Here is a 16688-nt window from a genome sequence, read left to right as displayed (position 1 = left end):
CTACATCAGTGCATGAGCAAAATAAGAATTAAAGTGAAATAGCGATGAGAGGAGAAAGCAAACTCTTTGTGTTGGATGAAATCAAACAGGGCAGAGATTGAGTTACTTAGCAATTAAAACAATAATTATTTCGTCTACAGATGGTGAACTACAGGAAGTAATGTTCCTTTCCGTTTCTCCACAGGACTCACTGCTGAGCAACAAGAAAACAAAGATAGTAGAATATTATATAAAATGTGACTTTAGTCTACACAAAGGCATGCCACAACACCTAACAGACATGTTGAGTATAATTATACCTGCTAGTTCTCTGTAGGATCTGGTCAGGAATGGCCATGAACATAACTGTCTTTTGAGCTTGCAATGTCAAATCACACTGAACTATACTAAAATATGAGTTCAGAAGAAAATATAAATATATGATAAAACTATAACATGGACTGGTTCTGAATTTCTGTTAAACAGAAAGGAGTAGGTCAGCACATTTTGTAGTAATAAACTACATTATCAAAGAAGAGTTGGCTCTTTGAAAAAGAAAAGTAATTTCCCTAAATTCTTTCAAAGCATGCATTCCAGTTTCAGTTTTCCCTTCTGTGGATTTTACCTACAATTTAGTTTCAAAACCTTTGTAGTCACCATCTTTACCTATATAGTTTTTTCAGGTTATATGTTGTGATAAATGAAGGGGGTGAGGGTAGCTCCCTTTTATGGACACCCAGCCAGCCACTTAGCTATAATATCCATGTTAGTAGTTGTTCTCTACTTGCTTTCCCTGTAAAGGGTTAAAAAGTACATAGGTAAAAGGAAAGGAGTGGGCACCTGACCAAAAGAGCCCATGGGAAGGCTAGAACTTTTTAAAATTGGAAAAAAAACTTCCCCTTTGTCTGTGTTGTTCTCCCAGAGTGCAGAGACAGGGCTGGAACTGTACTGTAAGAGCTTGGGCCAGGTATGAAAAATCATCATCAATCATCATACATTATACACCTAAATTTCATTTAAAACCCCAGATATGTAAGTAGATCAGGAAATGTCTAGGTAGACGCAATTAGGTTTATCTCTTTTTATTTCTTTCTGGCTTGGGGACTCCTCTGTGCTAACCCCAGGTGCTTTTGTTTTGCTTGTAACCTTTAAGCTGGACCTCAAGAGAGCTATTTTGATGCTTAAACCTTGTAATTGGCGTAAGTTCCAGATGTATTCTTTCTTTTTTTTTAAATAAAATTTACCTTTTTTAAAAACAGGATTGGATTTTTGTGTCCTAAGAGGTTTGTGCATATGTCGTTTCATTAGCTGGTGGCAACAGCTGATTTCCTTTGTTTTCTTTCTCAGCTCTTCCCTGGAGGGTGGGTGAAAGGGCTTGAGGGTACCCCACAGGAAGGAATTCCCAAGTGTGCCTTCCTAGGTTCTCAAAGGGGTTTTTGCACTTGGGCGGTGGCAGCATCTACCCATCCAAGGTCAGGGAAAAGCTGTAATCTTAGGAGTTTTATACAAGCCTGGAGTGGCCAGTATTAATTTTTAGAATCCTTGTGGGCCCCCACCTTCTGCACTCAAAGTGCTAGAGTGGGGAATCAGCCTTGACATGTGTATTAGGTTTTCATAAACTGCAAAATATGTACCTTCAGCCTGAATGACTTCTATTTTAGATTACATACTTCTAGCTTGTTTCTTTTTTTCTGTAATCTCCATAAGACAGAGAGAGCACAGAGTTTGTGACTGACTTTCTAATAGCATCCATCCTGAACTGAACACCTGTTCCAAAAGGCAGGCAGGAGTACTCATTAAATTTAAAGGTGAAGAAAACAATCGGTATACAAAATCAAAACCTTTCATTAAATTTACATAGATATTTACATCACAATGTAAGAAAATTAATACTTACATATACTTTACAAATACCCAGTAAGATGTAGCAGAAGATAGAAAGAATCCAAGATGTTGTGGTACATTTTTCAACTGAGTAGTCAAGGGGCATCTGAAATCTCACCAGCGGGACAGGTCTGTCACAGTGAGCAGGAAGAGACATTTATTACTAATTATTACCGATTATTATTACCAATCCTTTATTAATCTTCTAAGAATTTAATCTTCTAACCCTTAAGGATGCCAAAATAATTTCTGAATGCAAATTGATGCTGTACTGACTTCCTGAGTCATGTGAACTGTGTATATTGACAGGCTACAAACACATTAAATGTGTGTATGTGCGTGCTTAAGGGACAGGGGGCTGCAGGTAGCACTAAAGTCCATAAGCCTTGTAATATTTTCCATTCTCCAAACCCCTGCCTTGGTCTTCTTGTACAAAATCAGCTTACATAAAGTTCTTGCAAGGGACTAGCATTTCATCCTTTAATAATTCTGTGCAATGTTTTTAGAGAGAATTATCTGTGTCTTCAGTCACTGTGTATTTTATATAATTAAGTGCAAGACGTAATGCTGCATTTGTTTGATTCCCCTCCAAAATTTGGTATTTTACACTTTAACAGTAGTGAGTGAATCAGTTTAGCTTATCTTTGATATCAGGCATTTCTTTTCCATTCTGGATATATTATAAAACATTACACACCTAAATTTCATTTAAGCATAATGAGCAAGCTTATAGCTTATAGCTTGTAGCTTATAGTCTTTGCTGGATGATATTTGTTCATCTGAGTAGCTGAAATGAAATAAAAAGTTAAAACCCTATAAACACTTTTGTTGCAGTTACACAGTGGTTGCCCCTAATATTCTTTTTAATGTTAACATGTATTGAGTTACAGTAATTAAATATACTGTGGTATTTCCTCTATTTCTAAGAGGAAATAGAGCAAGAAAGGCAAATTCAGTATGCCACTGTATGTTAATCTTTATATTTTTCAAAGCTTTTTAGTGACAGTGCCTTTATTTGGGAACAGGCCTGGATCCACAAAATGACTTAGGTGTTGTGGTAAATTTTTAGGCACCATGTAGAGATCACTGGAATCCACTGAGTTAGGCACCTACACTCCCTATATGATGCATGGGGGAGTAGGAAGTGCCTGAGAATATGATCCACAAATACAGCATGCTAGGCAGCTCCTGGCCTAGGGTAGCCAGTGGGAGATGCTGACAAGAGAGGTGTGCCCTAAGCCCCACCCCTCTCATGGAGTTTGGCATCTTAGTCTGCTTGCAATCCACAGCCAGAAACCTCTTTCCTGGAGTCAGGTGGCTTAGATACCTCAGCCATTTCTTGAGAGAACCCCTCAGGTGCCTGCCTAACTCCACACAAAATGGCTGGCAGGAGGAGGAGGAGAAGCAGCAGCACCCATTCTCATGCTTTCTCTCTGCCCCAATTAATATTTAATATTTATTTATTGAACACAAAATAGAATAGCAAGATAGTGAATGTTACATAATAATGTCCTATAGTATGACCTATCAGAATGCCCTATAGGCTTCTCACCTGAGGGGTAGGGAACCTCTGTTCAAATCCCTTCTCATGAGAAGGGAATTGAAACATTGTCTCCCACAAGTGCTCAGTGCATCTCTACCAAATCAGGCCCTACAAGCAATATGGGGACGAGGGGGGAATTCCTATCTTCACCTGGTTTGGGGATGCCGTGGGTCTGAGGCATGAACTAGGCAGTGGATGTCTGCCTGAGGCAGCAGCACATGTGCCCAGAGGCAGAAACTTTAGTGCCTAGAGCAATTTAACAGTGAGAATTTTAAGGGTTTGTAGGTGTGGAGTGAGTTTAGGCATCTGTGTGGTTAGGCAGCAGCTGAGCAGCGTGTGTGTGGCTCAGAGTGGCACCTAAACCCCTTTGTAGATCTGAGCCATAGTACCTAGAGCTGGGTTGTTTGTTTGTTTTTTTTAATAGCACTAAATTTACCCCAAAATATGTCAAAGCATTTCACAGTTTCTGTTGAAAACCTTTTCTGAGACACTTGTAGAGCTAAATGGAAAATTTGTAAGATTTGCCATACAAATCTGTTGTCCTACTTGTGGTCATAGCCAATAGCAATACTTCAAAGAAAAGTAAAACAAATAAATGTACCTGTCCACTTATATTAATTTATTTTGGGGGTGGTGTGGTGGGGGCAGATCCCCACCACAGCCAGGAAGGTATTAAAAAGCTCTTCTGGGCCAAGTCCACCTCAGACTGGTGCCCCTGAGAGACTTGTCAAGCTTGAAGATGGGCAAGTCCTTAAAAGGGAGGACCCTGGCTCTGTCCAGGCGGGTACTCTGAAGGAACAGGACTGCAACTTATAGCTCCCCAGCCCCTGGAAGCAGGGGTTACTGATCAAGGAAACAGCCTGAGAGCCTTGCCCCGCCCCCATTCAGAGCCTTCTCAGAAAGGAGAGGAGCCACTTCCTTTCAGTTTTATTTTGTCTCTTTAGCTTCCCAAAGAATCAGGACTTAACTTTTGTGGACTGTGGAAGCATTCTGACCTTTTGAGTGGACTACTTTAATATCCACCCACCACTAGTAAGGGATCAGATAGAGGCACTGTGCCCTGGACACACAGACAGAGTGGGTGCTGCTTCTCTCCCCGAGGGGGTGCTAGAGAGGTATAGACTATTACAAGTGGGAAAGCTCCTTCTTTTGTCTGGCGATAATGTAGTGTATGACTGAAGCATGAGATTGGTTTACCCTTATTTTAGAATGCTTATCTGTAAATATTATTTAGTATAAAATTAACAAAACATATTTAAATTCAACTATATCATTTGACTGTGGCAGTGAATTCTATGGGCTGACTAGATGTTTTATGAGTATATACTTCTTTTCATCTCCCTTTGTTGTAAATTTGCCAGCCATTAATTTCATTGAGTGAGGTGCTGTCCTTTCAAGATAGGACAGTATAAAAAGGAGGGATTGAACAGTTTCCATTATAATCTTATACACCTCAATCAAGTGTCTTCAAACTCTTCCTGATAGCGCTACCTTATCAGTTAATGATATGCTGTAGGAAGTCATTCCTCACTGTAAATGGGTTGGATAAAATGGTCTAATAGGGCTTTTCAATCATTAACTTCCTTGCTATCCAGCCCTACCAAATAACCACATTAGCTTGATATTTCTATAAAAATGATTGAGGTGAAATAACTAACAGTGCTGATTCATCAATTTCTTTCTTAGTCTTCAGAGTAACAGCCGTGTTAGTCTGTATTCGCAAAAAGAAAAGCAGTACTTGTGGCACCTTAGAGACTAACCAATTTATTTGAGCATAAGGTTTCGTGAGCTACAACTCACTTCATCGGATGCATACTGTGGAAAGTGTAGAAGATCTTTTTATACACACAAAGCATGAAAAAATACCTCCCCCCCACCCCACTCTCCTGCTGGTAATAGCTTATCTAAAGTGATCACTCTCCTTACAATGTGTATGATAATCAAGTTGGGCCATTTCCAGCACAAATCCAGGTCCCCCCCGACAAACCCACTCTCCTGTTGGTAATAGCACTATTAAGGATCTACAACCTATCCTGAAGGATGACCCAACACTCTCACAAATCTTGGGAGACAGGCAATCCTTGCCTACAGACAGCCCCCCAACCTGAAGCAAATACTCACCAGCAACCACATACCACACAACAAAACCACTAACCCAGGAACCTATCCTTGCAACAAAGCCCATTGCCAACTGTGCCCACATATCTATTCAGGGGACACCATCACAGGGCCTAATAACATCGGCCACACTATCAGAGACTCGTTCACCTGCACATCCACCAATGTGAATATGCCATCATATGCCAGCAATGCCCCTCTCCCATGTACATTGGTCAAACTGGACAGTCTCTACGTAAAAGAATAAATGGACACAAATCAGACGTCAAGAATTATAACATTCATAAACCAGTCGGAGAACACTTCAATCTCTCTGGTCATGCGATTACAGACATGAAAGTTGCGATATTACAACAAAAAAAGTTCAAATCCAGACTCCAGCGAGAGACTGCTGAATTGGAATTCATTTGCAAATTGGATACAATTAACTTAGGCTTGAATAGAGACTGGGAGTGGCTAAGTCATTGTGCAAGGTAACCTATTTCCCCTTGTTTTTTCCTCTCCCCTCCCCCCCAGACGTTCTTGTTAAATCTGGGATTTGTGCTGGAAATGGCCCACCTTGATTATCATACACATTGTAAGGAGAGTGGTCACTTTAGATAAGCTATTACCAGCAGGAGAGTGGGGTGCGGGGAGGTATTTTTTCATGCTTTGTGTGTATAAAAAGATCTTCTACACTTTCCACAGTATGCATCCGATGAAGTGAGCTGTAGCTCACGAAAGCTTATGCTGAAATAAATTGGTTAGTCTCTAAGGTGCCACAAGTACTCCTTTTCTTCTTAGTCTTTACAGTTAATGTCAGGTGGAGATGAATATGCAAGGTTCACGTAGCTTGGAGATGTTGTTTTAGGCTACAGTGATGCAGTCTCAGAAAGAGAACAGTAGTGGCCTCATTACATTTGAGACCTTCCATGGCAAGTTTGGAGCTGGCAAGATTTCATCCTAAATACATAATTAAAATTACATACTCACCGAATCCTGCACCAATAATCTTTAGAACAGTTGTTCTCATATAAGGCCAAAAATTCCCTTTGTTTCTTCAATGGTCATCTGTCACCCATATTTTATACATTTAGCTAATAGATACATTTGAAATGCTGCTAATAATGATGCTAAATTTAACATTTTTATGTTTGTGGTTTAATTTAAGTACTGGACTATTATTACATTGCACACTTGAACCCACAAATTTGCCTTTTTTCTCAAATTTTAAAAGGTTCCTCAGAACAAATCACGTTTTGATTTTTAGCCAGTTACCTTTTATTAGCTATAAAGTATTTATTTGGGTTTGGGGGTTCATTACTATAGTTTTGCACTGAAATAAGTAGAGACAGAATGGGATGTATAATATAAGCACAAAAATCACTCTTACTTCATGTAAGTAGATGAAATATACCATGCACTATTGTGTTTCTTCATCCAGTGAACAGTGACACCTTAAAAACAAATCTGAGCACTACTCTGGTGTTCTCTCATTTAAAAAGCAAATGTAACTGTATTTTGATAATGAGAGATGAGAATTCTGAATGCAAGTATCTAGCATTATGTATTTTTGCATTTATTTACTACTTTTATTTTATTAAAATAAACGATGCTTGACGTCATAAGCCTTTCTCTTAAGACACTCAGCTGAATGCTAGAACATTAATCTTATAAATGTAGCTTAGCCTTTAAAGTTTCTTAAAATATATATTCAGGAAATAGATAATACATTGTTCATTTTAATTTCAATAAGAGGATGCCTGATTCTTTACTGCCTTCCATCTTGTGTGGTTGATTATACGCAGTTTACATGAGTGTATATTGGATATAAAACAGTATAAGTCACATATGATAATGTTTTACACCACAAAGCCAAAAAGGATCATTGTGATAATCTAGTTTCCTTCCAGCCTTTTGGAGCTTCCCCAGTGTTCCAAGACTTAGTGAAAAGCAACGTTAATGGTTGTGAGCTGCTTAGTCAGCTCTTTTAAAACTCTTGAACGCAAGTTATCCAGGCTTGCTGATTTTAAAATGTCTAACATCAATTGCTGTCCCACCAAGACAGCAAAGAATGAGGCTCAGTGTGTTTAAAGATTTACTGGACTAGAAAGTCATGAGCCCTGCTCCAAACTGCTTACAATCTATATCCAGAAAAGGTAAGCGTTCAGCCCCATATCTTGTATCAGATAATGGCATATGCTCAAGTAGCTAAAGTATTGCAGATGATGTTAGTGACATATCTGAGGTGTTGAGGTGTTTCTACTGTTCCTAGCTGACTGTCCTGTCTTTTTGATAGCAATAGATGTTAAGGAGCAGAGGTTGGGAATTTGGCACATGAAGGGAAAAATGCATGGAAGAAACTGGAGCAGCTAAACATTATTTGTATTGCAAATGTCATTCTAGAATTACTTTCAAGTTATGTTTCTCTACTTTCTAATGTGTATTTAGTATGATGGAACAGATGAGCTGTTAGATACTCTGTACTTTCCTGTGTACAGATGTCTTAACTTTCTAAGACCATAAAGTAAGAGGAGCAGCACAGGAACAGAAAAGAGCACCTGCCAAATAACAAAAGATGAAATTTGAGTCTGGCATTATTTTTTCATTGTTGAAGTTCATTAAAGCTCAGGACATCAATTTGCTCTCTGGAACAGGAAGGCGTGCCTGCCCTTTAATGAGCTTTAACACAATCTCAGCTCCATTGAAGTGGGAAAAAACCAAACTTTTGGACAGCAGAGCAGTCCCAGTGGTGTATCTGTGATGGAAATGGAAGGAAATAATGGCTGGGACAAGGTTGAGGAGAAAGCTCTCCTAAACCAAGGACTGTACCCTTACTCTCAAGATCTGTTTTCCCAACCCACCACCATTATGGGTGGAGAAGAGGACTTGAGAGATGAGGGGCCTTCCATGAAAGGTATATTTTAAGTGTTCTTTATTATACTCCTTTATCTGTGTGTATTGGGTAGGAATGGATCTGGGTTATTGAAGTAGTGATTTGCAGGGTGTGGCCATTTCCTGTTATGGTAAGAACTGATATAGTCACCAGTAAAGGCAAAAAGCTTCATCTTCTATCTCTCTGTCTGTGAGCTAATTAACAGCTGAAAGACCAAAGGTTTCCCTTGCAAGGAACCAGCCCATTACTGCCTTCCTACTATCACCAAATAAACACAGTCCTGTCTCTGCCATCAATCTGTCTATAAGGGCTGCTACGATGTTAGCTGTTGTGTTGTTGGATGGCTGTAAGAACAAATTTCTTGGGGATCCCTGCAGCTCACTGTCCACCAAATGCCGCTGTAGCTGGCACCAAAATGGTGTTGGAATGACAAAGTTTAAAACATACCACAACAGAGTTGCTGCCAGCTCAAAAGCCAGACATATTCACTGTCAGTAATGGTAAATAAACCACACCCTCAAGGTCCCAAATTTCAGAGATTACAGTTCTGAAGTTGATGATTTACCTATTCATAGGTGTAATAACTGGATGTAAATATGGATGAGGTGGCATTGTTGCCCAGCTTTCAGGCAGGGGGGAACACGGTCTCCCATTCTCCTTTCTCATAATTTTGATCTTTTGTTGGATGATGGGGAATGGAAGACAGGATCCTAAATGTATTGCTGTGAGCACAGGCTATACATCTACCCTGTCCATCCGATGTGGTGTTGCCTAGCAGAAATGGATATTTCACTCAGGCTAAAAGGTGGAAGCGGTACCCTAGCTCAGTCAACATAGGGAACCAGAGGGAAGGATCCAGAATAGCACCTGAGGTCTGTGCTCATTGGCAGCAGAAGGGACTCTTTCCTCCACACCTGGAGAACATGAGAAGAGACAGAGGAAGGAACTCTGTAAGGACAGGGATTCCATTTTGGGGAGACTGGTCCCAAAAGGACAGGAAAGGAGGATCATAGAGCAGTGGTTCCCGAACTTGTTCCGCCGCTTGTGCAGGGAAAGCCCCTGGCGGGCCGGGCCGGTTTGTTTACCTGCTGCGTCTGCAGGTTTGGCTGATCACGGCTCCCAGTGACCGCGGTTTGCTGCTCCAGGCCAATGGGAGCTGCTGGAAGCGGCAGCCAGTACGTCCCTCAGCCCACACCACTTCCAGCAGCTCCCATTGGCCTGGAGCAGCAAACCGCGGTCACTGGGAGCCGTGATCGGCCAAACCTGCGGATGCTGCAGGTAAACAAACCGGCCCGGCCCGCCAGGGGCTTTCCCTGCACAAGCGGCGGAACAAGTTTGGGAACCACTGTCATAGAGCCTTATGGGGAGGATCCAGAGGGACAGAAGAGCCCCCCTGGAGGACACAGAACACTGAGGGGTGAGCGCACAGAGGAAGAAACAGAGCACAAAGAGGATACAGGTATTTGGGTGACACTGGAAGTGCAGAAGAGGGAGCACTGGTGACACAAAATCCAGGGGGACAAACTGAGTGACAGAGTGGAACACAGAGCACTGGGGATACTGGACATGGGCTGGGGACTGGAAGGGGACCCACACAGTGCTATCTACATACAGGCATGATCCAGCACACTCACACATGAACTTCTTGGTATACACAGGACATCATGTTACTGGTGGGCTTTTTGTTGGTAAGGAACTGAGCTTATCTGTGGAAGCAGCTTCCTGTTCCTCCAATATTTAGGTTCAAAATTGCTTAGTGATACTCTCTTCATCCCTCTCTTTTTGGGGGTGGAGGGAGGTTCATTTATGAACCTTTCAATACCTCACTCTAGGCACTTACCATGATGTTCAGAAGTATCCCTGACCCTGATGTTCTTATGTATCTTAGAGGTTAGGGAACCTTTTGCCAGTGTCCCCATTTACAATCTCTCCCTCCTCCCCCGTTTGCTAATGCTGCTTATTTTAATAATTTTATTTTTTTCCACCTCTTCCTCAACAACCTCATTCTTTCCTTAACCTATCATTACCTAATCCATAAAGAACTTTCAAAATGGCTGCCAGGGCACTTGCAGCATGTGTTCTTCCAGATATTAATTCACACTGGAATTCACAATGGTGTCCATGAATGTTCTTGCAAATAAATATTAGGTGCAATTAGATACTTGCAAATATGACTATAGGGGAGTTTGTGGAAGCAGGAACAAAGTTTCGTTTGCAAGATGTTGATTATTCTATAATTCCCAAGGAATTGTTGCCCCCAGTAACACAGAAACTAAATACATTCTCATCATTCTGCTTCTCTCTCTTTTTTGGGGGGTAGGAGGGTGTGAGCTTATTTTTAAGGATTTGTGTAATGGAGTTAGTAAAAAATAGTTAAATATTAAAGTTATTGTAGGCTGGCATGAACATAAAACCATCTTGGCTTATGCCAATTAGTGACTTCATTAACTATCACCACTTTTCAGTACTTTTTTCCTATTAGTAATATTAATGTTAAAGTAATTCACAAGTATATTAAACTGCAAAAGAGTGTGTGTCAGTTACAAATACTGAAGTGGTAATTATATTACTTGCAAAGCATTTAGTGGGAAATTTATACAGTAATTAATACTGTAGTCCCATACATTTCCTTTCAAGTGATCCAGGGATAAACAGTGAATAAATTAATTACTTTGTCTCAAGAGATAAAGTAATTTCTGCCTTGCTAAAGAACAAGTTGAGAATATGTTTAATGTATAATCTTAACCAGTTTGCCACTGTATTACAATTATCCAAGCTTTTTTTTAAGAGAAAACATACTTTGATGTATTAGAAACAGCAATTATCAACCTACACTGACACTTGTTAGATGTCAGGCATGTTTTATTTTGTCTCTGAAAAACTAGCTGGCAAAACAAAATGTTCAGTAAGTCAATCAATTCACTTATCCCTGAGTCACTGGTAAGAATGCATTCATAAAAGTTACAGTATGTGTCTGTTCAGGCTCTGGGATGAATCATTGTTTTCTAATAATTTCTTCCCATATTGGTTCACTATCTTTGTTCAACTTTTCTTTACCATTTTAATTTTTCCACTACTTTACCTATTGTTTAGCCTACACTTTCTATTTGGAGATGCAAACATGGAGGCCAAAGAAAGACTCCAGCTGATTTACATGGGCATCGCAGAAGTCCCTAGTTGATTTATATCCTCCTTAAAATCAGCCCTTTCCTCTTGTCCCATCTTTAGAAACCTTAGTCTGTGCCTTGGTCACTTCTTGCCTTGACCAGCCTCCAGTCTGTTTTTTTTTTTAGCTCTCTTCTCTCCAGTCTATCCAAAATGTCACAATTAAAATAATCTTTCTCCTAATGCTCTGCCCCATCCCTCTTAAGCCCTCTATTAATTCCTGCCCTTTTCCATGTCAAATTCAGTTCCTCATCTTCACTTTTAATGTTCTCATGGCTTCACCCATACATGTGCCTCAGTCCTTATTTAGTTCTGTACTTCCTTCAGTGCTCTTCGTGCTGTCCATTTCTCTTTCTTCATGCTCCCTCTTTCTTTTCCTTATATGCTCTTGAATTCATAGTTTCATTCATGCTGCCCCCTGGTGTTGGAACTATGACTCTGGTCTTGGGCAGGAAGTGCTCTTTCTTTCTTCAAATCTCACTTTGAAATCTACTTATTTAATCTAGCTTTCGGTCATCAATCTCCTAAAACTATTTCTTGTCCCAATCCTGACTCGTGCTTCATTCTTAAAATGTTTGGTTTGTAACAGCTCATATTTGATTGTAAAATCCTCAGTCCAGAATTCTGTATTTGTAATGCACCATCTTCCCCTGTGTTACAGTGCTATAGAATTAAATATTGTTGCCAATATGCCAAGTAGTAGCAGATGGCCTTACAGATCAGTTCCCAATTAGAGAAGAAGGCAGTGACATGGAGCCTAGCATATTCTTAGTGCAACTTGCTTATTTTACACAATATACACCAGTCCTTAAACAGTGGGGGTCAGACAGCATGCAGGCAATCCCATCTTACAGGAATCTCTGTTAAAACACCAATACCTAGTTCCTAGGGAGTAACTCTGCACCATGAATTGATTTTAGTTAGAGATTAAGGCAGAGAGAAAACTTTCCTGCTGATTGTAACAGCTCCCCCTAAAGAAATCTTCATCACAAAACTACAACATTTCTTCAAAGACTACACTGCTTATGCGCCAAGAAAAAGAACTTTTAAGAAGATTTGTAACTGTCCTCTCTGATTGCTCCTGCCATAACAATATATTGTGTTAGATCCGCAGCTGGTGTAAAGAGACATAGGTCCATTGAAGGCAACACAGCTATGCTGATTTACATCACCTGAGGATCTGGCCCAATAATAATAATACCAATATATTCATGTTTGTCTTATTTTTATTAATCACACCTATTGTATAACTCTAACTGACTAACTGGGTCCACTAAATGCTATTGCTATACAAATATAAAAAACAAGACTCTGGATCAAACCCCGGAGTCCGCATTCAGTGTTCTCAGTCCTCATGCAGGAAAATTTCCCATTAACATCATTCATAAAATAGGGATTAACTAACTAATTATTTGATTAATTAATAGGGATAATTAATAGGGATAGATAATAACACTGTGTACTTGGTCTGAGCTCTTCTAATGTCTAAGCAATGAAGCAAGAAATAATTGTTCTCTCCAGTAAGTATTTGAGGAAAACAGGAAAGACATCAAGATTTGACCTTTAACATAATACATAATAAACATTTACTATGTTTAAATTTACACATTTATTATCAATAAAATTCATCTCAGTTCTGAGGACCTGTAATCTCACCACAGACCTTAAAATAGCAGATTAAGTGATGTGCAAGGACCTGCACAGATGCTTTTCTCTGATGTGAATTTCACCTTTATATGCATTAAATTGAATACAATAAATTTACACTGTCCTGTATTTAGACATATTAGTACACTTATTGCCAGTTAAATCTATATTAATTTCACAGTGAAGATGGCTTGAACAACAATCTTTGCAATGTTATGCATAATAAGCCAAATTTAGAGAGTTATACCAAATTCATCAATTTGCTTATCTATAAGACGTATTCCAGCACAAACTTTTTGTTTATGTCTTTAGTAAGCATTTTGTATTAGTTTATCACATGGGGTAGCTATGTACTTTAACGAAATCTTGGCCAAAATGAGTCACTAAACTGCAAACTCATATTATTGCTGTATAATGTTATCTCGATCCCTTTGGCTGCCAGTCTTATTTCAAATAAACTGCCGCATCTACTTGAAGCCTACCTTTAAGATATGTGCCTTTGAGTTAAATAGCCCCAAATGGACAGATCATGCACGTTGGAACTCTTTCTGGAGATCAGAGATATTAATAACTGAAGCTAGTGCTGAATGTGGCGCTCTGCTTAATAAGCCGTGTCTCACACTGAGAGCATGCTGCACCTTTGCTCAGTAATCTGCACTGACTGCCACTAGCTTTCTGGGTGCAGTTCAAGATGTTGATTTAAATCTCTACAGCCCTAAAGCTTACCTACAAAGATAGGCAATATCTACTAGTAGAGCCCTCTTTAATCTAACAGGCAAAGGCATAAGAAGATCCATTGGCTTGAAGCTGAAGTCAGAAAAATAGACATTGGAAATAAGATGAAATATTTTTAACAGGAAGGGTAATCAACTACTGGAAAACATTAGCAAGAGATGTGATAAATTCTCCTTTACTTGGAGTCTTTACATCAAGACCGGATGTCTTTCTAGAAAGATGCACTCCTGTTCAAGTTGTTGAGTTGGATTCAAGAATTACTGGATGGAATTCTATGGTCTATTTTATATAACGAGTCTGGTCTGAAAAATCACTCACAATCAATTATTTGGGACCTGAAAGGAATTATTTCCTCTTTGTGCAATAAATATAACTGAAGTTATGCTCACTGGAGGCACTTGAGCTAGAGCCTCAGTTTGAAAGACACTTTTTATTCTTCATGAGGAACTTGCTGTCCACCTAGGTCTGCTCCTACCCAACATTGTTAGGCTTTGTGGCAGGCCCAGAAGGCTATTTTCTTTTCTCTGGGTAGTTGAAGACTGACAAACATAGTGCATTTAAAGTAGGGGGCTATGATGGCTTTTGTGATATCTTTAGACTTTAGAGGGATAAAAATGCATTGCGAGGCACACCCACTGAAAGGCTGTCTTGAGCTAACTTTATTAATGAACAGGGAGAGCCAGACCCAAGACCTCCTTTAAATTTGATACATCTACTGAAACACCATTCAGGGGAGCTTTGTTACTTATTCCAATAGTGTACATTTATTTTTAATTCTATGTACAAGTCAATCAGTGAGTGCAGCATATACTTTATATTGTAAGATTTTTTTTATTTAAAATATTGTAAAGCTCCTAGAATAAAAGGTTTCAGCTGAAAAAAAAAAAAGTACATTTTAATATAACTTGTGGATACATTCAAGTCCCCAATCACCATGCAAACCTCACCATGCTACATTTTATTTTGCATGACTGTAATATATCTGAATACTATGTATGCAGTATTCAATTTATGTGTAACATGCAGGAGCAGGGGTAAAAGACTGTAATTTAGTTTCTGATCCTTATGTTTGACATAGATCAGGGGAGGCAAGCTGAAACTTCAGTGCAGTAGAACATCAAAGATATATATGAACACCAGAGTTATGGACTGACCGGTCAATCGGACACCATGTGAAACTGGAAGTAACCAATCAGGAAGCAGCAGAGATGAAAAAAAATGGGAAAAAGCCAGTACTGTACTGTGCTTGCATTGCATCTTGAAGGAAGGCAAATGTGGGCTGCCTCTCAGCCCACCCCCAGGGCAGCCACTTAAAGCAAGACACTGGGGCTGCCAGCCCAAGGCAGCCTGAGCCAGCAGGGCAGGAGCAGCACTGGGGTCTGTGCAGCTTTCACCCCTCCTACCCTAGGAGGCGGACATGCTGTTTTCTTTCACACACTCACTCACTCTCTCACTCACAAAAACTCATATGGGTCTAAGTAGGGGTTTGGCTGCTGTCGAATCATGGCCTGGAGTGTCAGGTGCTGGCAGGGGTGAAAGTAAAATTGAAAACTTACCGGTACGGGGGCCAGCTCTGGCCCCCCTGGAAGGGGCGGGGCTGGAGGGTCAGTGTCCCCCAGCCGGCCCTTCCAGGCTGCCTGGCCTGCGCCGCCCTAGGCTCCAGCGGCGATTTAAAGGGGCCGGGGCTTCAGCCACTGCTGCCGCTACCGCAGCGGCTGGAGCTCCGGCCCTTTTAAATCACTGGCCCCGGGGCAGCTGCTCCTCCTCCCCTCCACCATTGGCAGCCTGGGGGGGCAAAAGGGGCAGTGACGATAAAGCGTTGCCACAGCAGCGCTTTAAGGAGGGTCCTTTGCCATGGCTTTAACGTTGCTGCCCCTTTTGCACTCCCCCGTCGGCGGCCCTGCTGCTAGGGACCCAGCAGGGCTGCCAATGGGGGGTGCAAAAGGGGCAGCGACATTAAAGTGCTGCCGTGGCAACGCTTTAAGCAGGGTAAAACTATTATGCTGATAGGTTGCCAGCCTCTTTTTTTTTTTTCATTTACAATGGGATAACTGGCTGACATTCTTGTCATACTATATCTTTTGTTATAGTTTCCAGGTGTACAGTCTCTTGTAGTTACTTCAGGATAAATGGAATCTGGCTCAAAAAACTTGCTAGATGTTGACACTAATATGTTTGTACTTCAGTCAATAAGATCCTGCAAGGCAATAAAGCATGATGTGGTGTGTTGTGATATTCTAACAGTGGAAAATGTGGAATACTTGCAGATCTGCCAACATGCATGATTTTAATTGGGAGTCTCATGATATTTGGTGTGTTTTCTTAAAGCCCCAGCTGCTGGAATCAAGATACTTTATGAGAATGTCAACGTATCTTAAAAGGGTAACTTTCTAGCCTTCATTGTTGCAGAGAAAAACTTGAAAATATGCAACAAGTGCACCCTAAAGGCTCAGAAAACAGAAGACAAATTAAAAGAATCCCCAAAATATTACCTCTAAAAACTTGTGTTTACACCAATCTCATTATTTAAAATTTCATTTGATTTATTTTTATCCTGACTCATAATTTTTTAATACTTGGGGTTGGCAGCATTGCGCTTGAATCTGCCAGTGACATTTTGATCAAACACTTTGCTATTACTACTGACTTTTCTGTTAATCCATTTGATTGTGCATTATAAAGGTGTGGGTGCTATGTGCTTGATATATCAAAGAGAATTGCTAAAAGGAGTTACTTTTGAAT

At 40.2% G+C, this 16688-nt stretch overlaps 1 long non-coding RNA gene across 3 annotated transcripts in view; it reads right to left on the bottom strand.

Moving 5' to 3' along the window:
• Window positions 1-15629, bottom strand: part of LOC140905874 (uncharacterized) — a 116129-nt gene extending 100500 nt beyond the window's left edge. For all 3 annotated transcript variants that reach the window (XR_012156969.2, XR_012156970.2, XR_012156971.2), the window contains exons 1-2: window positions 15503-15629; window positions 1877-1994 (exon numbers count right to left, since the gene is read on the bottom strand). This is a non-coding gene — a long non-coding RNA (uncharacterized LOC140905874). The remainder of the gene's footprint in view (window positions 1-1876; window positions 1995-15502) is intronic.
• Between the last annotated feature and the right edge of the window lie 1059 nt (window positions 15630-16688).

Source organism: Lepidochelys kempii, chromosome 2, assembly GCF_965140285.1.
Source record: "Lepidochelys kempii isolate rLepKem1 chromosome 2, rLepKem1.hap1, whole genome shotgun sequence".
NCBI lineage: Eukaryota > Metazoa > Chordata > Testudines > Cheloniidae > Lepidochelys > Lepidochelys kempii.
This window is presented reverse-complemented; position numbering and strand designations above follow the sequence as displayed.